The sequence below is a fragment of the Hippocampus zosterae genome, chromosome 12 (assembly GCF_025434085.1).
Source record: "Hippocampus zosterae strain Florida chromosome 12, ASM2543408v3, whole genome shotgun sequence".
In the NCBI taxonomy this organism is placed as follows: Eukaryota; Metazoa; Chordata; class Actinopteri; order Syngnathiformes; family Syngnathidae; genus Hippocampus; species Hippocampus zosterae.
The window spans coordinates 16,873,175-16,900,383 of NC_067462.1; positions in this window are offsets into that span (position 1 = coordinate 16,873,175).

Genomic DNA, 27,209 nt, shown 5'->3' on the forward strand with positions numbered 1-27,209 from the left:
GAGTAGAATTTGAATGGGGCTTCACTGATTTATTTCATACAATTCATATCTAAAACACAGTTGAAAAATATTTGATTGTTAAAATATTTAAATACAAGAACTATATCAAGAAATTAACAAGACATAGTTTTTTTAGTTAGGAGAAAAGTCTAAAAACATATCACAAATGACAAACGTTGTGCCTCTCCTCCTCCTGTTCTTCAATGAAGCTGATCACCCTCCAGCTCCCGTTAGAAACATCGTGCTGCTGAAGGTGTGCCGGCAGAATGGTTGTGATACAGGAGGTGCTGTGGACTCTCCCAGAAACGAGGACCTAGTTTAGTTGTAGATCCAGTAAAACATAGTGCAAATGTGACATTATTTATAATGCACAGTTACAGTCTTGTGAATATTAAAAAATGTACTTCATGTAATGCAGGAAGCGAATATTTCAAACGAACTAAGAGCAAACAGTAAGAGCAAAATCGTGTTCCAAACATTAACTCTTTTTTTAAATGTCAATTAGCTTGTGAGTAATAAGACAAAATGTGACTGTCAGACAGAGAACTGTCAGAGCAAACGGCAGATTTTAGAAAGTCCTGCCGAAATAAATCTGCACCCGACTGCGACTGTCAGCGTTGAACTGCCGCCATTGCTGTCAAAGTCAGACACATCTCCAAAATTGTTGGAGCAAATTTTTAAGCAGGCTTCATCTTGATAAATTGACCACGTATTTGACATTTACACCATAACGTTACCGCCTAAAATAATCGTAAAACAAAATTTTGTGTAACAACAAGAGTAATATGTACCCCAAAAGCTTTCAAAGCGTCTGAAAGTATCTACTGTATATCTATAAAAAAAATCCTCGTCTCACCCCTCAGGTGGTGTCCATCCCTCATTCAGCTGGGGTCCTCTACCAGAGGCCAGGAAGCTTGAGGGTTCTGCGCAGTATCCTTGCCGTTCCCAGCACTGCACATTTCTGGACTGAGATGTCCGATGTTGTTCCCGGGATCTGTTGCAACCACTCATCATCTAGTTTGGGGGTCACTGCCCCGAGTGCTCCGACCACCACAGGCACGACTGTCCCCTTTACCTTCCAGGCTCTCTCCAGCTCCTCTCTGAGCCCTTGGGATTTCTCGAGTTTCTCGTGTTCCTTCTTTCTGATGTTTCCAGCACTTGGGACCGCTACATCCACTACAACGGCTTTCCTCTGCCCTTTATCTATCATCAGGATATCTGGTTGGTTCGCCATTACCATCTTGTCAGTCTGGATCTGGAAGTCCCATAGGATCTTCGCTCTGTCATTCTCCACCACCTTCGGAGGTGTTTCCCATTTTGACCTTGGGGTTTCCAGTCCGTACTCCGCACAGATGTTTCGGTAGACTATGCCAGCCACCTGGTTATGGCGTTCCATATAGGCTTTCCCTGCCAGCACCTTACACCCTGCAGTTATGTGTTAGATCGTCTCAGGTGCCTCTTTGCACAACCTACACCTTGGGTCTTGTCTGGTGTGGTATATCTGGGCCTCAATGGCTCTAGTGCTCAGGGCCTGCTCCTGAGCAGCCAGGATGAGTGCCTCTGTACTGTCCTTCAGGCCAGCCCTCTCTAGCCACTGATGGGAATTCTTGAGATCGGCCACTTCAGTTATGGTCCGGTGGTACATCCCGTGTAGGGGCTTGTCCTCCGATGATGGTCCCTCTTCCAGCGCCTCATCCTCTGTTGCCCATTGTCTGAGACATTCTCCGAGTACGTCATCCGTTGGAGCCTTCTCCTTGATGTATTCATGGAGCTTGGATGTTTCATCCTGGACAGTGGCTCTCACACTCACTAGTCCCCAGCCGCTTTCCTTGTTGCCAGTTCAAGGTTGCCATTGGCTTGTGGTACACCGAGGTACTTGTAGCTGTCCTCAATGTCTGCTATTGTTCCTTCGGGGAGTGAGACCCCTTCAGTCCGGACTACCGTTCCTCTCTTAGTCACCATCCGACTATCACATCCCGATGTCGCTGCTGTAGATCCTGGTTGTGTGGATCAGGGAGTCTATGTCCCTTTCACTCTTAGCATACAGCTTTATGTCATCCATGTAGAGGAGGTGACTGATCGTAGCTTCATTTCTGAGGCTGTATCCATAGCCTGTCTTGGTGATTACTTGGCTTAGGGAGTTCAGTCCTATGCAGAACAGCAATGGGGAGAGTGCATCACCTTGGTATATGCCACATTTGATGGACACTTGGGTAAGTGGCTTGCCATTGGCTTCAAGTGTGGTTTTCCACATCCTCATCAAGTTCGCAACGAAGGCTCTTAGGGTCCTGTTCACCTTATACACATCCAAGCATTCAGTGATCCATGTATGTGGCATCGAGTCATAGGCTTTCTTTTAATGAATCCAGGCTGTGCACAGGTTGGTACATCGGGACCTGCAGTCTTGTGCGACTGTTCTGTCAACCAGGAGCTGATGTTTGGCTCCCCTGGTATCTCTACCAATGCCCTTCCGTGCTTCGCTCATGTATTGATCCATGTGTGCACTTATCTTAGCCGCAACATGAGCGTCCAAAATTGTGGAGGGACAGGTTATTGGCCGATAGTTGGATGCGACTGCACCCTTTGAGGGATCTTTCATGATAAGGATCGTTCGCCCTTCGGTTAGCCATCCTGGGTGAGTCCCATCCCTAGGCAGCTGGTTCATTTGTGCTGCTGGGCGCTCATGGAGTGCTGTGAGTCTCTTTAGCCAGTAAGTGTGGACCATGTCCGGGCCTGGTGCTGTCCAGTTCTTCATATTTGAGACTATTTCCTTTATGTCTGCCACTGTTATGGTAATTGGGTTCTGTTCAGGGAGGTGTCTGTGCTCCTCTCTTTGGGTGACCAGCCATTGTGCACTGCTGTTATGTGCAACCTCCTTCTCCCATCTGCCTCTCCAGTACCTTTCAGTTTCCAGTCTTGGTGGATCAGCTCTGTTGTTAGGACCCTGCCACTGAGCGTACACTTTCGCAGGTTGTGTTGCAAACAGCCTGTTTATTCGTCTGGCCTCATTCTCTTTCGTGTACCGCTTTAGGCGGCTGGACAAGGCTTGGAGCCTTTGTTTCGAGTGCTTCATATATGGTCATCTGGATGTACCTCTCAGGATCGGCCTTTTCATCACACCTCTCTGGACCTCAGTCAATTGACTCACATCTTTCCGAGCCGCCTTGATCTTAGCCTCCAACCGTCTTTTCCATGGTCGGTAATGTATCTCATGGCTTCCATGGTTGCTCTTATAGCCAAGCATCTCAAGGATCACTGATGCTGAAGCATATATCAGTTCATTTCCGTGATCGTTACGGTAAGGATCGCCCTCAGTGCTGAATTCACACTTTCCAAGAGACTTTCAGGTGGTACTTCACATAGCCGTTGTAATCGGATTCTAGGTTTCCCAGCTTTCATTCTTGCCATGATCTTAGCTTTCAGGTCAGTTGCTGCCTCGCTCAGCATTTCATTCATTGGGGCTGGCCTCCCAATCTCATCATCTGCATTCACTCTGGTATGAACTCCTCCTCTGATCTGGCAGCCTGGGGCCCCTCACCATGGAACCTGCGTTGTACCTCATCAATCTCAAGTTGTGACAGCAGTTGCCGTTTGTGGATGTTGGAACACTGAGTTACGAGTTGTTTCGTGGCCACCCGTGACTGTGGGTTTCGAAGTAACCATTTAGCCCACATTCTCTCCATGTAACCTCTCTGACTAGGCTTGCTTGAGTAGTAGCATTCCAACAGAGCCATGTTATTGCATCTTGCCCATCTCTGCTCCATTTTTCATCAAGGTGCTCTGGTTCCCCAGCACCTGACGCAGACCTTGTTTGGCCGGGCGACGTCTGAGCTGGCATGTCATTCATTTTATTGTCTCTCATCATTGTATGAGGTACGCATTAGCGTGAAGGCTCTTGCCCAAGGACCCACACTGGATGGTGTTATGTGCTCATTTTTTGCCCCAAGTGGGGAGCGGAGGGACGGGCGCTGGGGGGGGGACCATCGTGGTGGGGCGGGCCCCTACGCGGGATGTGCCACCGGACCGTGGCTGAGGTGGCTGATCTCAAGAAGTCCTATCGGTGGATGGAGGGGACTGGCCTGGGGGACAGCGCAGGGGCGCTCATCCTGGCTGCTCAGGAGCGGGCCTTGGGCGCCGGAGCCGTCAAGGCCCGGATGTGCCGCGCCGGACAGGACCCGGGGTGTGGGTTGTGCGGGGAGGCGCCTGGGACGATCCGGCACGTGGCTGCGGGGTGTGGGATGCTGGCAGGGGGGGCCTGCGTGGAGCGCCATGGCCAGGTGGCTGGCGTGGTCTGCCGAGGCATCTGTGCGGAGTGTGGACTGGGGGCCCCGGGGTCGGAGTGGGGGGCACCTCCGAGGGTGGTGGAGGGTGGCGGAGCGGGGATCCTGTGGGACTTCCGGATCCAGACTGGCGGGATGGTGGTGGCGAGCCAGCCAGATGTCGTGGTCGTGGATGGGGGGCGGAGGAGGGCCGTTGTGGTGGATGTGGCGGTCCCAGGTGGTGGAGGCATCGGGAGGGGGGAGCATGGGGGGCTCGGGGGGTACCAGGGGCTCGGGGAGGGGCTGGGGAGGGCCTGGGGGGTGGGGGTGGCGGTCGTGCCTGTGGTGGTCGGGGCGCTCGGGGCAGTGACCCCCGGACTGGATGGGTGGTTGCGACAGATCCCGGGACCAGCGTCGGACATCTCGGTCCGGAGGTGTGCGGTGCTGGGAGCGGCGGGGGTACTGCGCGGGGCCCTCGGGCTTCCTGGCCTCTGGTGGAGGACCCGAGCTGAATGAGGGACGGACACCACCCGAGGACACCTCCTATTGGCTCCATGGTAAGAGCTCCACCCAGCAAAGAATTAACCCTTTAAAACCTGATTCTGAGCTTTCACAATTATTTACCGCCATTTGCGTAATATCTACAGTATACAGAAGGAATCAAGCAATTTTTACCAATGTATCTGTAGGTGATGTTTATTTATTATGTACACAGAGATAAAGAGTAATGGCACAGCTCTGCAGTATCTTTCCACTTTTATATATGTATGCTATACTAAATAAAATGAATAGGGCACCATATAATGCAACAGTTATGCAACTCCCTAAATAATGATGTGAATTTTCAGTTGTTGCTAAATCAGTTAGGATGTTATAATTTGTGGTCTAGATGTGAATTTAGGAGAGCAGGACAATATATCGCATTGCAATTGGAGCAGCAGCTTGGTTGATGATGTCCCCAAACCGGCTCATCTATTATATTTGTCGTGCAATACAATGAAAATGAGCACAATTGCAAAACATAGGCTTCTTATATTTTAAAATAAAATAATCACATGTTGACCGTTCTGGGGTTTCTACAATCATGAATGGAGGCATTATTTACAGCAGGTTGATGTTGTTGTTGTTGTTGTCGACCCCACCCGTGCCCCGACATTGGGGGACCGGGCCCTCACTCCGTCTCCCGGATCCCCAGACCCCCCTCCGCCGCCCAGCGGGCGAGCAGGGCCGCCACTCCGCTTGGGTTTCGCCAGAGGTCCTCCGGAGTCAGTGTGGTGGGTATGTTTGTGCAGGTGAACAGGTGTTGTGTGTCGTGCACTTGCGTGCCGCATAGCGCACAGAGTGGTGTTGGGTGTGTGTCCGGTGTAATGTTGTGTAGGTAGGAGTGGAGGGCTGGTGATTTGTTGGTTCGGAGTTGTGCTAGGAGTTGTCTGGTTCTGTGTGGTAGGTCTTGCTCTGATGGGTCTATTTCTGGTGCTGGTGCATGTATTACTTTGTTGTGTTGTCTGGTGTCCAAGTGTGTTTGTACAAAGTGGGTGTGTATGTCTTTCATGTTCTGTTTTATGGTGTCGTTGTTGGTGTCCTGTGGTGCTGTGTCTTTGTTGTGTGTGTAGTTGTTGTTGTGGAAGATTGTTTGTTTCTTTTGTCTGGGTGGTGGTGGTTGTTGAGTGAGTGGGTGTAGTGGGTGGGTTGGGTGTTGGGCTTTTTGTCTGATTTGCGATGCGTGTAGTTTTAGATGGGTGTTCAGTGGGAGAGTTTTTGTTTCCTCATGCAAGTGTTGTATGTTTGTGTCTTGTGTGCATCCTGTTGCTATTCTGAGTGCGGTGTTCTGTGTGGTCTGGAGTTTTGTCTTGTTTGTGTCCGATAGTGTTGGTGACCATATAGTGTTTGCGTATTCGAGGCGTGTGAGTGTGGTTGCTTTGTATGTGGTGAGTATAGTTTCTTTGGATTTTCCCCAGTGAGTGGTTGTTAAGGCTTTAAGTATTTTGTTTGATTGCTTGGCGCGGGTTAGAGTGTGTTGTGTGTGTTTTGAGAAGGTGAGTTTGGGGTCCCATGTTAATCCCAGTATTTTGCGTTCGCGGACTGTGGGTAGGGTGGTGTTATCTATTTGTAAAGTGAGTCTGTTGCTGTATTCTGCCGGATCCGGTGTGAACAGAGTGGTGGTGGTTTTGTCTGCGTTGAGTGTGAGTTGGTTCTGTTTTGTCCAGTTGTATATGTCGTGGAGATATTTTTGTACTTGTTGTTGTGCCTGTTGTGGTTTGACATGTGTGGATAGAATGGTGATGTCGTCTGCATATGTAACTGTGTGTACATTTGGAGGTGGTTGTGGTAAGTCTGCCATGTATATGTTGAATAGTGTTGGTGAAAGTACTCCCCCCTGTGGTACCCCCGTTTTCGTGTTTCTGTGTTCTGATGTTTCCCCCCGGTATTGAGTGTATTGTCTGCGTCCCCTTATGTAGTTGAAGATGTATTTGATGATGATGTTTGGGGTGTTAGTGTTGTTGAGTTTGTTTGTGAGTGTGTGTAGGTTTACCGTGTCAAAGGCTTTGGACATGTCTAGGGCTATGGCAACTGTTCGTTGTGGTGGTTTTTGTTGATTGAAACCTGTGGCTATGATGTTGTGTATGTGGTGTAGTGCTGTGGTTGTGGAGTGTTGTTTTCGGAAGCCGTGTTGGTGAGAGGGTAGTTGAGTGTTGTTGGTAATGAAGGGTAGTATTACCTTTTCCATTGTTTTGGCTATTGGGCTGAGTAGTGCTATTGGTCTGTAGGATGGGCCGAGTGCGTGGTTTTTGTTGGGTTTTGGTATTGGGATTATTTTTGCAGTCTTCCATATTGCGGGGATGGTGTTGGTGTTGAGTGATGTGTTGTAAGTGTGTGTGAGTAGTGTTATTGCTTTGGGGCCTAGGTGTTTCAGATGTCTGATGTTTATGTTGTCTGGGCCTGTGGAGTTGTTGCTTTTGGAGCGTTGTAGTGCTTGTTTGACTTGTTGTTCTGTGATGGTTATGGGCGTGGTGTTGAGTTTTCGTATTTTGCGTTGTAGTTGTCTGTATGTTCTGTTGGTTTTGTGTTGTATTATGTTGGTGAATTGTTTGTTGAATGCTCGTGCTTTCTGTTTGTTGGATATTGCCGTGTGTTGTCCGAACTGTATTGTGGTGTTTTCTGGTGCTTTTTGTTCTTTGTTAGATAGTCTTGTTACTGTGTTCCAGAGTATGTATTGTTTGTGTCTGTGGTTCCATGCATCCGTTAAGTGTTCTTTCCATAGCTCTTGTTTGTGTTTTTGGATTTGTTTGTCTATTTCTTTGTTTAGGTCTGTGATGCGTGGGTCTTGGTGGTTTTGTTGTCTGATGTCGTTTCTTTGGCTGATGAGTGTTCTGATGTGTTGTGGTAGGAGAAGTGATTTGCTTTTTATTTTTCCGTGGGGTATGTGGTGTTTGTCTGCTGTAAGTATGAGGTTTGTGAGCATGGTGTTGGCTGTGTGGATGTTGTCAGGTATGGTTAAGTTCTCCAGTGCTGATTCCATTTCAGAGGTGTATCCTTCCCAGTCTGCTTTCCTGTAATTTGTGTAAGTTTGAAGGTGTTGTTGTAGGCGGAAAGGAGCACGCGTGTTGTGTGTGATTTTGATAGGAAGGTGGTCTGAACTGAGTGCGTGTATTGTGGTCCATGTTGTTCTGTTTGTGATGCTGTTGCTGGCTGTTGTGATGTCCGGTGATGTTGGTTGTTGATGATGTTTGTAGGTTTTCTGGTAGGTGTGTTTGCGTTTAGAGTGATTTGTTGGGAGTTCTGTAGTATGTCTGCAATGAGGGTGCCTCTGTGGTCGTCGTAGGGAGAGTGCCATTGTGTTGAGTGAGCGTTGATGTCTGCGGTTAGAATGGTGTTGTTCAGCGAGTTTATGTATTGGAAGGTGTTGGTGATGTCTGTGTCTTCTGTGGCGTGGTCTGGTCGGGTGGTATCTCTGGGGGGTATATACATGTTGCATATGTGTAGTCTTTTGTGGTTGGTTATGTGAATCTTTACGGTTTGAATTTCTGTAGTGTTGGTGTTAATGTTGTTGGGGATGTTCATGGGAGTGAATGTGACTGATTTGTGAATGTATGTGAGCAGTCCTCCTCCTCCCTTGTGTTCTCTGTCTTTCCTAATGCTGGTGTAGTTGGTGAGACGAGGTGTGTTGTGTTGTTTTTCTAGTTTGGTTTCTTGTATGGTGATGATGTCTGCGTGCTGTTGTGAGGCGAGTTCTTCTAGTTCTGTTTTCTTGTTTTGGATGCCGTTGATGTTTATTTGTAGTATGGTCAGTGTGTGTTTGTTGTTTTTGTTGGTGGGTGTTGTTCTTTGTGGGTTGTTCGGGGGTTGTGGTGTTGGGGTGTTTGTTGTTTGCGTGTGTGTTCTGCATGTCCACGTGTTTGTGTATTGGCGGGTGGTGATGCCGGAGCAATGTCTGTGTATCCAGTGTGGGTGTGTTGAGTTGCATCTGAGTGAGGTTTGTCTGCGTGTGATGATTCTATTGCAGCTATTGCAGGTCCAGGTTTGGGGGGGTGGTCTTGTGTTTGTTGTATCTCTGTTGGAGTTGTCTGTCCGTGTTGCCTTTGAGGGTAGTGTTGGTGAGGCGAGTGTGTTGTTTTGGTCTGTTTGTGCTCTGCTGCCTGTTGGTGTCCTACGAGGTGTTGTTGTTCGTGGTGGTGTTTTGGGATGTAGTCTGCATTTCCATGTTATGTTGTATTGTCTAGTGTTTATGTTTGTGCAATGTTTGTGTACCCAGTGTGGTGTGTGGTGGTTGCATCTGAAGGATGTCTGTCTTCTTGTAATCTGTTGTGTGCAAATGTCGCATGTCCAGGTAGTTTGTTGTGTGTGTGTTTGTTGCGTGCGTGAGAGTGTCTGTGTGGGCCCCGGATTTGTCTCTATGTCCCCCGCCTGGAGCAAAAGGTCCGCCCGCCACCCTGCCAGGTTCAGGGGGCGGTTAGCCGAAAAAAAAAAAAACGGCCGTAAGGGCACCCCGTTCGGGGTGCAGGGATTGGTTCCTTGATTTGTCCCCCCGTTCGGGGGGAACCCTCCAACTGCGAGTAAGCCAAGGAGTTTGGAGGTACAGCGGGTTGACAGCAGTGTGATCGAGCAGATTAGATAGAGTAGAATTTGAATGGGGCTTCACTGATTTATTTCATACAATTCATATCTAAAACACAGTTGAAAAATATTTGATTGTTAAAATATTTAAATACAAGAACTATATCAAGAAATTAACAAGACATAGTTTTTTTAGTTAGGAGAAAAGTCTAAAAACATATCACAAATGACAAACGTTGTGCCTCTCCTCCTCCTGTTCTTCAATGAAGCTGATCACCCTCCAGCTCCCGTTAGAAACATCGTGCTGCTGAAGGTGTGCCGGCAGAATGGTTGTGATACAGGAGGTGCTGTGGACTGTCCCAGAAACGAGGACCTAGTTTAGTTGTAGATCCAGTAAAACATAGTGCAAATGTGACATTATTTATAATGCACAGTTACAGTCTTGTGAATATTAAAAAATGTACTTCATGTAATGCAGGAAGCGAATATTTCAAACGAACTAAGGCAGCAAACAGTAAGAGCAAAATCGTGTTCCAAACATTAACTCTTTTTTTAAATGTCAATTAGCTTGTGAGTAATAAGACAAAATGTGACTGTCAGACAGAGAACTGTCAGAGCAAACGGCAGATTTTAGAAAGTCCTGCCGAAATAAATCTGCACCCGACTGCGACTGTCAGCGTTGAACTGCCGCCATTGCTGTCAAAGTCAGACACATCTCCAAAATTGTTGGAGCAAATTTTTAAGCAGGCTTCATCTTGATAAATTGACCACGTATTTGACATTTACACCATAACGTTACCGCCTAAAATAATCGTAAAACAAAATTTTGTGTAACAACAAGAGTAATATGTACCCCAAAAGCTTTCAAAGCGTCTGAAAGTTTTCTCCTCCGTTTTTGTTGGGGCTTGGCTCGAAATGCATCATGATTGGCCGCCCGAAGTCCACGTGTCTGTCGGACGTGCTCTCATTGGTCTACAATACCATCACGGATGAATAAATACTCAAAGGGCTTGCCAGGCAAGCCCTTTGAACCCTTTAAATACTCAATGGGCTTGCCTGGCAAGCCCTTTGAGTATTTATTCCATATTGCCCACTAGTTCACTAGTAAGGTCATTTTGACGCTTACTAGTGAACATGTAAGGCCATAAATGTGCCCACTAGTTCACTAGTAAGATCATTTTGAGGCTTACTAGTTGACATGTAAGCCACAAAACGCCCGCTAGTTCACTAGTAAGATAATTTTGAGGCTTCTAGTGAACATGTAAGCCACAGAACGCCCACTAGTTCACTAGTAAGATCATTTTGACGCTTACTAGTGAACATGTAAGCCACAAAACGCTCACTAGTTCACTAGTAAGGTCATTTTGACGCTTACTAGTGAACATGTAAGCCACAAAACGCTCACTGGTTCACTAGTAAGGTAATTTTGACGCTTACTAGTGAACATGTAAGCCACAAAACGCCCACTAGTTCCCTAGTAAGATCATTTTGACGCTTATTTATGAACATGTCAGCCACAAAACGCTCACTCGTTCACTAGTAAGATCATTTTGACGCTTACTAGTGAACATGTAAGCCACAAAACGCCCACTAGTTCACTAGTAAGGTCATTTTGACGCTTACTAGTGAACATGTAAGCCACAAAACGCCCACTAGTTCACTAGTAAGATCATTTTGACGCTTACTAGTGAACATGTAAGGCCATAAATGTGCCCACTAGTTCACTAGTAAGTTCATTTTGAGGCTTACTAGTTGACATGTAAGCCACACATCGCCTACTAGTTCACTAGTAAGATCATTTTGAGGCTTACTAGTGAACATGTAAGCCACAAAACGCCCAATAGTTCACTAGTAAGATCATTTTGACGCTTACTAGTGAACATGTAAGCCACAAAACGCTCACTAGTTTACTAGTAAGGTCATTTTGACGCTTACTAGTGAACATGTAAGCCACAAAACGCTCACTAGTTCACTAGTAAGGTCATTTTGACGCTTACTAGTGAACATGTAAGCCGCAAAACGCCCACTAGTTCACTAATAAGATTATTTTGACGCTTACTACTGAACATTTAAGGCCATAAATGTGCCCACTAGTTCACTGGTAAGATGATTTTGACGCTTACTAGTGAACATGTAAGGCCATAAATGTGCCCACTTGTAGTGCTAGTGACATTACACTGTACTTGCATTAAATGCAAATAAGGATGATTACGAAAACATGTAACGGTATCCTATTGGCTGTACGTTTCAAAATAGTGTCATCCCACCAGTCAGGGCTCATGATTTTGGAAATTCTGTGCCCACTTAGTTTTTTAAAACAACAATGGCGGACAGTGTCCTGAGACGTATTCGGCGAAGGTGCAGGGCAATAGAGAGTGCCTGTCATCAAGGGTCTGCCGGTGAAAGTGAAGCACGCGCGATAAACATTTCAATTGCTAATTTAAGAAGAGTTAGTGACCAGTTTAGCGCTGATACTATTCAAAGTTTGATTCAAAGTCCAATAGATCTCCGATCTGTCATCATTGCGGGACCCACTCCTAATGGTGGACGTGTTTGTTCCCATGTGGCACATCGTTTGCACACAGGTAAAATGGCTACCATTTTTTGTCATTGGTTTTTCGTATGTATTTTTATTCGAACTACACACGGGTTTTACTGACGACTTGCTGTGACTTACCTTCTATCACCCTGTCAAACGTCGTTTTATACCAGTGGTTTTCCTGCAAATCAGTAGACTATTAAGTAACGCGATGGCTGTACACTTTTAAGCAATAACTAGTGATCTTTTAGTTATTCAATTATAAGTTTGAATTATTTTTTTCTTGAGTAAAATGGTTAGAGAAAATAGCTGCTCGTGGTTTTGAAGCTGCATATACTTTTATGTACATCTGTGTCTATATGCCTGTACTGTATACAGTATATAAAAAACACGTAGTGATTCGTTTGCTTGAATTCCTTAATCCTTTTATTTCCATACTTTAGGTAGACGAGGAAGACCAGCACTTGACATTACAAGTGATCAAATTGAACTGCTCCCCACTCAGGGCTTTACAGTGAGAGCCATCACTGAGATGTTGTGTTGTTCCTCTTCATACCTGCATAAAAAAATGAAGTTTTTTCAGATTTCAGCCAGAAATAGATTTACTCCCATTCATGATGTTGACCTGGAAGAGCATGTCAGAAGATTGCACAGCCAATTTCCCAGATCAGGCTCGGAAGCAAGTGTTCCTCTACATACTCTTGTCCCTTCATGTATATATCATTATATTCATTGTGAAAGTGTACTTTCTTTATTGTGTTGTTTTATGAACCTGTTGCAGATGATGAGGGCATACCTGCGTGCTGATGGTATTGTAGTACAAAGAAAAAGAGTTCGAGAAATCCTCAACCGTATTGAGCCAGCTGCTGCAGCCCAGAGATGGAGCCAGACTGTGGCTAGAAGAACATACTATGTGCCATTCCCCAATAGTTTATGGCACATAGATGGGCATATGCGTCTCATTCGGTAATAAGGGATCATCTTATATTTGTACTCGTGGGAGCATTAGAAAGCCATATTGTATGGACAGCACAGATTAAATTGAATTTTATCATTTGTATATCCAAGTTACACAAACTCCAAATTGCCTCCATGTAGTCTTAAGTGCACAGCAATACCTTCTCTACCGAGATGATATTTCAAACAAGATATGAAACTTGATTGTTTTCTTGTATTTAATCATTATTCTTTTCATGTTTGTTTTACAGGTGGGTGTTTGTGACACATGCCGGCATTGATGGGAATTCCAGGCTAATAACGTACCTTCAACTGGAGCACAGACAACACAGCTTTGACAGTGTTGAAATATTTTGTCCAAGCCACCTGCCTGTATGGGTTACCCTCCAGAGTAAGATCCGACCATGGTGGTGAAAACACTGGTTGCTCTTTTAATGAACCTACTGCAGGGACAAGACACCAAAATTATTTCTAGCTCCAGCCAACACCCCCTCACAATTTACTCACACCTCCCATGGCCTGATTATCCACCAACAGGGGCCCTTTTTGGATTATCATTTTGGCATAGGAACTTTCCTTTCCTATCCTAACCGAGTGAGATGAGCCGGTAGCACCTGGAGCAAAGATCTTCTAAATTTTAATAATGCTTAGGAAAGGTTCTGACCATCCTTTACGAAAGGAAAGGAGATATATTATGCAGCAGGAATATTTAAAGGGGAAGTCTTTTTTTATGTTGTTGTTGTTGTTGTTGTTGTCGACCCCACCCGTGCCCCGACATTGGGGGACCGGGCCCTCACTCCGTCTCCCGGATCCCCAGACCCCCCTCCTCCGCCCAGCGGGCGAGCAGGGCCGCCACTCCGCTTGGGTTTCGCCAGAGGTCCTCCGGAGTCAGTGTGGTGGGTATGTTTGTGCAGGTGAACAGGTGTTGTGTGTCGTGCACTTGCGTGCCGCATAGCCCACAGAGTGGTGTTGGGTGTGTGTCCGGTGTAATGTTGTGTAGGTAGGAGTGGAGGGCTGGTGATTTGTTGGTTCGGAGTTGTGCTAGGAGTTGTCTGGTTCTGTGTGGTAGGTCTTGCTCTGATGGGTCTATTTCTGGTGCTGGTGCATGTATTACTTTGTTGTGTTGTCTGGTGTCCAAGTGTGTTTGTACAAAGTGGGTGTGTATGTCTTTCATGTTCTGTTTTATGGTGTCGTTGTTGGTGTCCTGTGGTGCTGTGTCTTTGTTGTGTGTGTAGTTGTTGTTGTGGAAGATTGTTTGTTTCTTTTGTCTGGGTGGTGGTGGTTGTTGAGTGAGTGGGTGTAGTGGGTGGGTTGGGTGTTGGGCTTTTTGTCTGATTTGCGATGCGTGTAGTTTTAGATGGGTGTTCAGTGGGAGAGTTTTTGTTTCCTCATGCAAGTGTTGTATGTTTGTGTCTTGTGTGCATCCTGTTGCTATTCTGAGTGCTGTGTTCTGTGTGGTCTGGAGTTTTGTCTTGTTTGTGTCCGATAGTGTTGGTGACCATATAGTGTTTGCGTATTCGAGGCGTGTGAGTGTGGTTGCTTTGTATGTGGTGAGTATAGTTTCTTTGGATTTTCCCCAGTGAGTGGTTGTTAAGGCTTTAAGTATTTTGTTTGATTGCTTGGCGCGGGTTAGAGTGTGTTGTGTGTGTTTTGAGAAGGTGAGTTTGGGGTCCCATGTTAATCCCAGTATTTTGCGTTCGCGGACTGTGGGTAGGGTGGTGTTATCTATTTGTAAAGTGAGCCTGTTGCTGTATTCTGCCGGATCCGGTGTGAACAGAGTGGTGGTGGTTTTGTCTGCGTTGAGTGTGAGTTGGTTCTGTTTTGTCCAGTTGTATATGTCGTGGAGATATTTTTGTACTTGTTGTTGTGCCTGTTGTGGTTTGACATGTGTGGATAGAATGGTGATGTCGTCTGCATATGTAACTGTGTGTACATTTGGAGGTGGTTGTGGTAAGTCTGCCATGTATATGTTGAATAGTGTTGGTGAAAGTACTCCCCCCTGTGGTACCCCCGTTTTCGTGTTTCTATGTTCTGATGTTTCCCCCCGGTATTGAGTGTATTGTCTGCGTCCCCTTATGTAGTTGAAGATGTATTTGATGATGATGTTTGGGGTGTTCGTGTTGTTGAGTTTGTTTGTGAGTGTGTGTAGGTTTACCGTGTCAAAGGCTTTGGACATGTCTAGGGCTATGGCAACTGTTCGTTGTGGTGGTTTTTGTTGATTGAAACCTGTGGCTATGATGTTGTGTATGTGGTGTAGTGCTGTGGTTGTGGAGTGTTGTTTTCGGAAGCCGTGTTGGTGAGAGGGTAGTTGAGTGTTGTTGGTAATGAAGGGTAGTATTACCTTTTCCATTGTTTTGGCTATTGGGCTGAGTAGTGCTATTGGTCTGTAGGATGGGCCGAGTGCGTGGTTTTTGTTGGGTTTTGGTATTGGGATTATTTTTGCAGTCTTCCATATTGCGGGGATGGTGTTGGTGTTGAGTGATGTGTTGTAAGTGTGTGTGAGTAGTGTTATTGCTTTGGGGCCTAGGTGTTTCAGATGTCTGATGTTTATGTTGTCTGGGCCTGTGGAGTTGTTGCTTTTGGAGCGTTGTAGTGCTTGTTTGACTTGTTGTTCTGTGATGGTTATGCGCGTGGTGTTGAGTTTTCGTATTTTGCGTTGTAGTTGTCTGTATGTTCTGTTGGTTTTGTGTTGTATTATGTTGGTGAATTGTTTGTTGAATGCTCGTGCTTTCTGTTTGTTGGATATTGCCGTGTGTTGTCCGAACTGTATTGTGGTGTTTTCTGGTGCTTTTTGTTCTTTGTTTGATAGTCTTGTTACTGTGTTCCAGAGTATGTGTTGTTTGTGTCTGTGGTTCCATGCATCCGTTAAGTGTTCTTTCCATAGCTCTTGTTTGTGTTTTTGGATTTGTGTGTCTATTTCTTTGTTTAGGTCTGTGATGCGTGGGTCTTGGTGGTTTTGTTGTCTGATGTCGTTTCTTTGGCTGATGAGTGTTCTGATGTGTTGTGGTAGGAGAAGTGATTTGCTTTTTATTTTTCCGTGGGGTATGTGGTGTTTGTCTGCTGTAAGTATGAGGTTTGTGAGCATGGTGTTGGCTGTGTGGATGTTGTCAGGTATGGTTAAGTTCTCCAGTGCTGATTCTATTTCAGAGGTGTATCCTTCCCAGTCTGCTTTCCTGTAATTTGTGTAAGTTTGAAGGTGTTGTTGTAGGCGGAAAGGAGCACGCGTGTTGTGTGTGATTTTGATAGGAAGGTGGTCTGAACTGAGTGCGTGTATTGTGGTCCATGTTGTTCTGTTTGTGATGCTGTTGCTGGCTGTTGTGATGTCCGGTGATGTTGGTTGTTGGTTGATGTTTGTAGGTTTTCTGGTAGGTGTGTTTGCGTTTAGAGTGATTTGTTGGGAGTTCTGTAGTATGTCTGCAATGAGGGTGCCTCTGTGGTCGTCGTAGGGAGAGTGCCATTGTGTTGAGTGAGCGTTGATGTCTGCGGTTAGAATGGTGTTGTTCAGCGAGTTTATGTATTGGAAGGTGTTGGTGATGTCTGTGTCTTCTGTGGCGTGGTCTGGTCGGGTGGTATCTCTGGGGGGTATATACATGTTGCATATGTGTAGTCTTTTGTGGTTGGTTATGTGAATCTTTACGGTTTGAATTTCTGTAGTGTTGGTGTTAATGTTGTTGGGGATGTTCATGGGAGTGAATGTGACTGATTTGTGAATGTATGTGAGCAGTCCTCCTCCTCCCTTGTGTTCTCTGTCTTTCCTAATGCTGGTGTAGTTGGTGAGACGAGGTGTGTTGTGTTGTTTTTCTAGTTTGGTTTCTTGTATGGTGATGATGTCTGCGTGCTGTTGTGAGGCGAGTTCTTCTAGTTCTGTTTTCTTGTTTTGGATGCCGTTGATGTTTATTTGTAGTATGGTCAGTGTGTGTTTGTTGTTTTTGTTGGTGGGTGTTGTTCTTTGTGGGTTGTTCGGGGGTTGTGGTGTTGGGGTGTTTGTTGTTTGCGTGTGTGTTCTGCATGTCCACGTGTTTGTGTATTGGCGGGTGGTGATGCCGGAGCAATGTCTGTGTATCCAGTGTGGGTGTGTTGAGTTGCATCTGAGTGAGGTTTGTCTGCGTGTGATGATTCTATTGCAGCTATTGCAGGTCCAGGTTTGGGGGGGGTGGTCTTGTGTTTGTTGTATCTCTGTTGGAGTTGTCTGTCCGTGTTGCCTTTGAGGGTAGTGTTGGTGAGGCGAGTGTGTTGTTTTGGTCTGTTTGTGCTCTGCTGCCTGTTGGTGTCCTACGAGGTGTTGTTGTTCGTGGTGGTGTTTTGGGATGTAGTCTGCATTTCCATGTTATGTTGTATTGTCTAGTGTTTATGTTTGTGCAATGTTTGTGTACCCAGTGTGGTGTGTGGTGGTTGCATCTGAAGGATGTCTGTCTTCTTGTAATCTGTTGTGTGCAAATGTCGCATGTCCAGGTAGTTTGTTGTGTGTGTGTTTGTTGCGTGCGTGAGAGTGTCTGTGTGGGCCCCGGATTTGTCTCTATGTCCCCCGCCTGGAGCAAAAGGTCCGCCCGCCACCCTGCCAGGTTCAGGGGGCGGTTAGCCGGAAAAAAAAAAACGGCCGTAAGGGCACCCCGTTCGGGGTGCAGGGATTGGTTCCTTGATTTGTCCCCCCGTTCGGGGGGAACCCTCCAACTGCGAGTAAGCCAAGGAGTTTGGAGGTACAGCAGGTTGACAGCAGTGTGATCGAGCAGATTAGATAGAGTAGAATTTGAATGGGGCTTCACTGATTTATTTCATACAATTCATATCTAAAACACAGTTGAAAAATATTTGATTGTTAAAATATTTAAATACAAGAACTATATCAAGAAATTAACAAAACATAGTTTTTTTAGTTAGGAGAAAAGTCTAAAAACATATCACAAATGACAAACGTTGTGCCTCTCCTCCTCCTGTTCTTCAATGAAGCTGATCACCCTCCAGCTCCCGTTAGAAACATCGTGCTGCTGAAGGTGTGCCGGCAGAATGGTTGTGATACAGGAGGTGCTGTGGACTCTCCCAGAAACGAGGACCTAGTTTAGTTGTAGATCCAGTAAAACATAGTGCAAATGTGACATTATTTATAATGCACAGTTACAGTCTTGTGAATATTAAAAAATGTACTTCATGTAATGCAGGAAGCGAATATTTCAAACGAACTAAGAGCAAACAGTAAGAGCAAAATCGTGTTCCAAACATTAACTCTTTTTTTAAATGTCAATTAGCTTGTGAGTAATAAGACAAAATGTGACTGTCAGACAGAGAACTGTCAGAGCAAACGGCAGATTTTAGAAAGTCCTGCCGAAATAAATCTGCACCCGACTGCGACTGTCAGCGTTGAACTGCCGCCATTGCTGTCAAAGTCAGACACATCTCCAAAATTGTTGGAGCAAATTTTTAAGCAGGCTTCATCTTGATAAATTGACCACGTATTTGACATTTACACCATAACGTTACCGCCTAAAATAATCGTAAAACAAAATTTTGTGTAACAACAAGAGTAATATGTACCCCAAAAGCTTTCAAAGCGTCTGAAAGTATCTACTGTATATCTATAAAAAAAATCCTCGTCTCACCCCTCAGGTGGTGTCCATCCCTCATTCAGCTGGGGTCCTCTACCAGAGGCCAGGAAGCTTGAGGGTTCTGCGCAGTATCCTTGCCGTTCCCAGCACTGCACATTTCTGGACTGAGATGTCCGATGTTGTTCCCGGGATCTGTTGCAACCACTCATCATCTAGTTTGGGGGTCACTGCCCCGAGTGCTCCGACCACCACAGGCACGACTGTCCCCTTTACCTTCCAGGCTCTCTCCAGCTCCTCTCTGAGCCCTTGGGATTTCTCGAGTTTCTCGTGTTCCTTCTTTCTGATGTTTCCAGCACTTGGGACCGCTACATCCACTACAACGGCTTTCCTCTGCCCTTTATCTATCATCAGGATATCTGGTTGGTTCGCCATTACCATCTTGTCAGTCTGGATCTGGAAGTCCCATAGGATCTTCGCTCTGTCATTCTCCACCACCTTCGGAGGTGTTTCCCATTTTGACCTTGGGGTTTCCAGTCCGTACTCCGCACAGATGTTTCGGTAGACTATGCCAGCCACCTGGTTATGGCGTTCCATATAGGCTTTCCCTGCCAGCACCTTACACCCTGCAGTTATGTGTTAGATCGTCTCAGGTGCCTCTTTGCACAACCTACACCTTGGGTCTTGTCTGGTGTGGTATATCTGGGCCTCAATGGCTCTAGTGCTCAGGGCCTGCTCCTGAGCAGCCAGGATGAGTGCCTCTGTACTGTCCTTCAGGCCAGCCCTCTCTAGCCACTGATGGGAATTCTTGAGATCGGCCACTTCAGTTATGGTCCGGTGGTACATCCCGTGTAGGGGCTTGTCCTCCGATGATGGTCCCTCTTCCAGCGCCTCATCCTCTGTTGCCCATTGTCTGAGACATTCTCCGAGTACGTCATCCGTTGGAGCCTTCTCCTTGATGTATTCATGGAGCTTGGATGTTTCATCCTGGACAGTGGCTCTCACACTCACTAGTCCCCAGCCGCTTTCCTTGTTGCCAGTTCAAGGTTGCCATTGGCTTGTGGTACACCGAGGTACTTGTAGCTGTCCTCAATGTCTGCTATTGTTCCTTCGGGGAGTGAGACCCCTTCAGTCCGGACTACCGTTCCTCTCTTAGTCACCATCCGACTATCACATCCCGATGTCGCTGCTGTAGATCCTGGTTGTGTGGATCAGGGAGTCTATGTCCCTTTCACTCTTAGCATACAGCTTTATGTCATCCATGTAGAGGAGGTGACTGATCGTAGCTTCATTTCTGAGGCTGTATCCATAGCCTGTCTTGGTGATTACTTGGCTTAGGGAGTTCAGTCCTATGCAGAACAGCAATGGGGAGAGTGCATCACCTTGGTATATGCCACATTTGATGGACACTTGGGTAAGTGGCTTGCCATTGGCTTCAAGTGTGGTTTTCCACATCCTCATCAAGTTCGCAACGAAGGCTCTTAGGGTCCTGTTCACCTTATACACATCCAAGCATTCAGTGATCCATGTATGTGGCATCGAGTCATAGGCTTTCTTTTAATGAATCCAGGCTGTGCACAGGTTGGTACATCGGGACCTGCAGTCTTGTGCGACTGTTCTGTCAACCAGGAGCTGATGTTTGGCTCCCCTGGTATCTCTACCAATGCCCTTCCGTGCTTCGCTCATGTATTGATCCATGTGTGCACTTATCTTAGCCGCAACATGAGCGTCCAAAATTGTGGAGGGACAGGTTATTGGCCGATAGTTGGATGCGACTGCACCCTTTGAGGGATCTTTCATGATAAGGATCGTTCGCCCTTCGGTTAGCCATCCTGGGTGAGTCCCATCCCTAGGCAGCTGGTTCATTTGTGCTGCTGGGCGCTCATGGAGTGCTGTGAGTCTCTTTAGCCAGTAAGTGTGGACCATGTCCGGGCCTGGTGCTGTCCAGTTCTTCATATTTGAGACTATTTCCTTTATGTCTGCCACTGTTATGGTAATTGGGTTCTGTTCAGGGAGGTGTCTGTGCTCCTCTCTTTGGGTGACCAGCCATTGTGCACTGCTGTTATGTGCAACCTCCTTCTCCCATCTGCCTCTCCAGTACCTTTCAGTTTCCAGTCTTGGTGGATCAGCTCTGTTGTTAGGACCCTGCCACTGAGCGTACACTTTCGCAGGTTGTGTTGCAAACAGCCTGTTTATTCGTCTGGCCTCATTCTCTTTCGTGTACCGCTTTAGGCGGCTGGACAAGGCTTGGAGCCTTTGTTTCGAGTGCTTCATATATGGTCATCTGGATGTACCTCTCAGGATCGGCCTTTTCATCACACCTCTCTGGACCTCAGTCAATTGACTCACATCTTTCCGAGCCGCCTTGATCTTAGCCTCCAACCGTCTTTTCCATGGTCGGTAATGTATCTCATGGCTTCCATGGTTGCTCTTATAGCCAAGCATCTCAAGGATCACTGATGCTGAAGCGTATATCAGTTCATTTCCGTGATCGTTACGGTAAGGATCGCCCTCAGTGCTGAATTCACACTTTCCAAGAGACTTTCAGGTGGTACTTCACATAGCCGTTGTAATCGGATTCTAGGTTTCCCAGCTTTCATTCTTGCCATGATCTTAGCTTTCAGGTCAGTTGCTGCCTCGCTCAGCATTTCATTCATTGGGGCTGGCCTCCCAATCTCATCATCTGCATTCACTCTGGTATGAACTCCTCCTCTGATCTGGCAGCCTGGGGCCCCTCACCATGGAACCTGCGTTGTACCTCATCAATCTCAAGTTGTGACAGCAGTTGCCGTTTGTGGATGTTGGAACACTGAGTTACGAGTTGTTTCGTGGCCACCCGTGACTGTGGGTTTCGAAGTAACCATTTAGCCCACATTCTCTCCATGTAACCTCTCTGACTAGGCTTGCTTGAGTAGTAGCATTCCAACAGAGCCATGTTATTGCATCTTGCCCATCTCTGCTCCATTTTTCATCAAGGTGCTCTGGTTCCCCAGCACCTGACGCAGACCTTGTTTGGCCGGGCGACGTCTGAGCTGGCATGTCATTCATTTTATTGTCTCTCATCATTGTATGAGGTACGCATTAGCGTGAAGGCTCTTGCCCAAGGACCCACACTGGATGGTGTTATGTGCTCATTTTTTGCCCCAAGTGGGGAGCGGAGGGACGGGCGCTGGGGGGGGGACCATCGTGGTGGGGCGGGCCCCTACGCGGGATGTGCCACCGGACCGTGGCTGAGGTGGCTGATCTCAAGAAGTCCTATCGGTGGCTGGAGGGGACTGGCCTGGGGGACAGCGCAGGGGCGCTCATCCTGGCTGCTCAGGAGCGGGCCTTGGGCGCCGGAGCCGTCAAGGCCCGGATGTGCCGCGCCGGACAGGACCCGGGGTGTGGGTTGTGCGGGGAGGCGCCTGGGACGATCCGGCACGTGGCTGCGGGGTGTGGGATGCTGGCAGGGGGGGCCTGCGTGGAGCGCCATGGCCAGGTGGCTGGCGTGGTCTGCCGAGGCATCTGTGCGGAGTGTGGACTGGGGGCCCCGGGGTCGGAGTGGGGGGCACCTCCGAGGGTGGTGGAGGGTGGCGGAGCGGGGATCCTGTGGGACTTCCGGATCCAGACTGGCGGGATGGTGGTGGCGAGCCAGCCAGATGTCGTGGTCGTGGATGGGGGGCGGAGGAGGGCCGTTGTGGTGGATGTGGCGGTCCCAGGTGGTGGAGGCATCGGGAGGGGGGAGCATGGGGGGCTCGGGGGGTACCAGGGGCTCGGGGAGGGGCTGGGGAGGGCCTGGGGGGTGGGGGTGGCGGTCGTGCCTGTGGTGGTCGGGGCGCTCGGGGCAGTGACCCCCGGACTGGATGGGTGGTTGCGACAGATCCCGGGACCAGCGTCGGACATCTCGGTCCGGAGGTGTGCGGTGCTGGGAGCGGCGGGGGTACTGCGCGGGGCCCTCGGGCTTCCTGGCCTCTGGTGGAGGACCCGAGCTGAATGAGGGACGGACACCACCCGAGGACACCTCCTATTGGCTCCATGATAAGAGCTCCACCCAGCAAAGAATTAACCCTTTAAAACCTGATTCTGAGCTTTCACAATTATTTACCGCCATTTGCGTAATATCTACAGTATACAGAAGGAATCAAGCAATTTTTACCAATGTATCTGTAGGTGATGTTTATTTATTATGTACACAGAGATAAAGAGTAATGGCACAGCTCTGCAGTATCTTTCCACTTTTATATATGTATGCTATACTAAATAAAATGAATAGGGCACCATATAATGCAACAGTTATGCAACTCCCTAAATAATGATGTGAATTTTCAGTTGTTGCTAAATCAGTTAGGATGTTATAATTTGTGGTGTAGATGCGAATTTAGGAGAGCAGGACAATATATCGCATTGCAATTGGAGCAGCAGCTTGGTTGATGATGTCCCCAAACCGGCTCATCTATTATATTTGTCGTGCAATACAATGAAAATGAGCACAATTGCAAAACATAGGCTTCTTATATTTTAAAATAAAATAATCACATGTTGACCGTTCTGGGGTTTCTACAATCATGAATGGAGGCATTATTTACAGCAGGTTGATGTTGTTGTTGTTGTTGTCGACCCCACCCGTGCCCCGACATTGGGGGACCGGGCCCTCACTCCGTCTCCCGGATCCCCAGACCCCCCTCCGCCGCCCAGCGGGCGAGCAGGGCCGCCACTCCGCTTGGGTTTCGCCAGAGGTCCTCCGGAGTCAGTGTGGTGGGTATGTTTGTGCAGGTGAACAGGTGTTGTGTGTCGTGCACTTGCGTGCCGCATAGCGCACAGAGTGGTGTTGGGTGTGTGTCCGGTGTAATGTTGTGTAGGTAGGAGTGGAGGGCTGGTGATTTGTTGGTTCGGAGTTGTGCTAGGAGTTGTCTGGTTCTGTGTGGTAGGTCTTGCTCTGATGGGTCTATTTCTGGTGCTGGTGCATGTATTACTTTGTTGTGTTGTCTGGTGTCCAAGTGTGTTTGTACAAAGTGGGTGTGTATGTCTTTCATGTTCTGTTTTATGGTGTCGTTGTTGGTGTCCTGTGGTGCTGTGTCTTTGTTGTGTGTGTAGTTGTTGTTGTGGAAGATTGTTTGTTTCTTTTGTCTGGGTGGTGGTGGTTGTTGAGTGAGTGGGTGTAGTGGGTGGGTTGGGTGTTGGGCTTTTTGTCTGATTTGCGATGCGTGTAGTTTTAGATGGGTGTTCAGTGGGAGAGTTTTTGTTTCCTCATGCAAGTGTTGTATGTTTGTGTCTTGTGTGCATCCTGTTGCTATTCTGAGTGCTGTGTTCTGTGTGGTCTGGAGTTTTGTCTTGTTTGTGTCCGATAGTGTTGGTGACCATATAGTGTTTGCGTATTCGAGGCGTGTGAGTGTGGTTGCTTTGTATGTGGTGAGTATAGTTTCTTTGGATTTTCCCCAGTGAGTGGTTGTTAAGGCTTTAAGTATTTTGTTTGATTGCTTGGCGCGGGTTAGAGTGTGTTGTGTGTGTTTTGAGAAGGTGAGTTTGGGGTCCCATGTTAATCCCAGTATTTTGCGTTCGCGGACTGTGGGTAGGGTGGTGTTATCTATTTGTAAAGTGAGCCTGTTGCTGTATTCTGCCGGATCCGGTGTGAACAGAGTGGTGGTGGTTTTGTCTGCGTTGAGTGTGAGTTGGTTCTGTTTTGTCCAGTTGTATATGTCGTGGAGATATTTTTGTACTTGTTGTTGTGCCTGTTGTGGTTTGACATGTGTGGATAGAATGGTGATGTCGTCTGCATATGTAACTGTGTGTACATTTGGAGGTGGTTGTGGTAAGTCTGCCATGTATATGTTGAATAGTGTTGGTGAAAGTACTCCCCCCTGTGGTACCCCCGTTTTCGTGTTTCTATGTTCTGATGTTTCCCCCCGGTATTGAGTGTATTGTCTGCGTCCCCTTATGTAGTTGAAGATGTATTTGATGATGATGTTTGGGGTGTTAGTGTTGTTGAGTTTGTTTGTGAGTGTGTGTAGGTTTACCGTGTCAAAGGCTTTGGACATGTCTAGGGCTATGGCAACTGTTCGTTGTGGTGGTTTTTGTTGATTGAAACCTGTGGCTATGATGTGTATGTGGTGTAGTGCTGTGGTTGTGGAGTGTTGTTTTCGGAAGCCGTGTTGGTGAGAGGGTAGTTGAGTGTTGTTGGTAATGAAGGGTAGTATTACCTTTTCCATTGTTTTGGCTATTGGGCTGAGTAGTGCTATTGGTCTGTAGGATGGGCCGAGTGCGTGGTTTTTGTTGGGTTTTGGTATTGGGATTATTTTTGCAGTCTTCCATATTGCGGGGATGGTGTTGGTGTTGAGTGATGTGTTGTAAGTGTGTGTGAGTAGTGTTATTGCTTTGGGGCCTAGGTGTTTCAGATGTCTGATGTTTATGTTGTCTGGGCCTGTGGAGTTGTTGCTTTTGGAGCGTTGTAGTGCTTGTTTGACTTGTTGTTCTGTGATGGTTATGGGCGTGGTGTTGAGTTTTCGTATTTTGCGTTGTAGTTGTCTGTATGTTCTGTTGGTTTTGTGTTGTATTATGTTGGTGAATTGTTTGTTGAATGCTCGTGCTTTCTGTTTGTTGGATATTGCCGTGTGTTGTCCGAACTGTATTGTGGTGTTTTCTGGTGCTTTTTGTTCTTTGTTTGATAGTCTTGTTACTGTGTTCCAGAGTATGTGTTGTTTGTGTCTGTGGTTCCATGCATCCGTTAAGTGTTCTTTCCATAGCTCTTGTTTGTGTTTTTGGATTTGTGTGTCTATTTCTTTGTTTAGGTCTGTGATGCGTGGGTCTTGGTGGTTTTGTTGTCTGATGTCGTTTCTTTGGCTGATGATTGTTCTGATGTGTTGTGGTAGGAGAAGTGATTTGCTTTTTATTTTTCCGTGGGGTATGTGGTGTTTGTCTGCTGTAAGTATGAGGTTTGTGAGCATGGTGTTGGCTGTGTGGATGTTGTCAGGTATGGTTAAGTTCTCCAGTGCTGATTCTATTTCAGAGGTGTATCCTTCCCAGTCTGCTTTCCTGTAATTTGTGTAAGTTTGAAGGTGTTGTTGTAGGCGGAAAGGAGCACGCGTGTTGTGTGTGATTTTGATAGGAAGGTGGTCTGAACTGAGTGCGTGTATTGTGGTCCATGTTGTTCTGTTTGTGATGCTGTTGCTGGCTGTTGTGATGTCCGGTGATGTTGGTTGTTGGTTGATGTTTGTAGGTTTTCTGGTAGGTGTCCTGAGACGTATTCGGCGAAGGTGCAGGGCAATAGAGAGTGCCTGTCATCAAGGGTCTGCCGGTGAAAGTGAAGCACGCGCGATAAACATTTCAATTGCTAATTTAAGAAGAGTTAGTGACCAGTTTAGCGCTGATACTATTCAAAGTTTGATTCAAAGTCCAATAGATCTCCGATCTGTCATCATTGCGGGACCCACTCCTAATGGTGGACGTGTTTGTTCCCATGTGGCACATCGTTTGCACACAGGTAAAATGGCTACCATTTTTTGTCATTGGTTTTTCGTATGTATTTTTATTCGAACTACACACGGGTTTTACTGACGACTTGCTGTGACTTACCTTCTATCACCCTGTCAAACGTCGTTTTATACCAGTGGTTTTCCTGCAAATCAGTAGACTATTAAGTAACGCGATGGCTGTACACTTTTAAGCAATAACTAGTGATCTTTTAGTTATTCAATTATAAGTTTGAATTATTTTTTTCTTGAGTAAAATGGTTAGAGAAAATAGCTGCTCGTGGTTTTGAAGCTGCATATACTTTTATGTACATCTGTGTCTATATGCCTGTACTGTATACAGTATATAAAAAACACGTAGTGATTCGTTTGCTTGAATTCCTTAATCCTTTTATTTCCATACTTTAGGTAGACGAGGAAGACCAGCACTTGACATTACAAGTGATCAAATTGAACTGCTCCCCACTCGGGGCTTTACAGTGAGAGCCATCACTGAGATGTTGTGTTGTTCCTCTTCATACCTGCATAAAAAAATGAAGTTTTTTCAGATTTCAGACAGAAATAGATTTACTCCCATTCATGATGTTGACCTGGAAGAGCATGTCAGAAGATTGCACAGCCAATTTCCCAGATCAGGCTCGGAAGCAAGTGTTCCTCTACATACTCTTGTCCCTTCATGTATATATCATTATATTCATTGTGAAAGTGTACTTTCTTTATTGTGTTGTTTTATGAACCTGTTGCAGATGATGAGGGCATACCTGCGTGCTGATGGTATTGTAGTACAAAGAAAAAGAGTTCGAGAAATCCTCAACCGTATTGAGCCAGCTGCTGCAGCCCAGAGATGGAGCCAGACTGTGGCTAGAAGAACATACTATGTGCCATTCCCCAATAGTTTATGGCACATAGATGGGCATATGCGTCTCATTCGGTAATAAGGGATCATCTTATATTTGTACTCGTGGGAGCATTAGAAAGCCATATTGTATGGACAGCACAGATTAAATTGAATTTTATCATTTGTATATCCAAGTTACACAAACTCCAAATTGCCTCCATGTAGTCTTAAGTGCACAGCAATACCTTCTCTACCGAGATGATATTTCAAACAAGATATGAAACTTGATTGTTTTCTTGTATTTAATCATTATTCTTTTCATGTTTGTTTTACAGGTGGGTGTTTGTGACACATGCCGGCATTGATGGGAATTCCAGGCTAATAACGTACCTTCAACTGGAGCACAGACAACACAGCTTTGACAGTGTTGAAATATTTTGTCCAAGCCACCTGCCTGTATGGGTTACCCTCCAGAGTAAGATCCGACCATGGTGGTGAAAACACTGGTTGCTCTTTTAATGAACCTACTGCAGGGACAAGACACCAAAATTATTTCTAGCTCCAGCCAACACCCCCTCA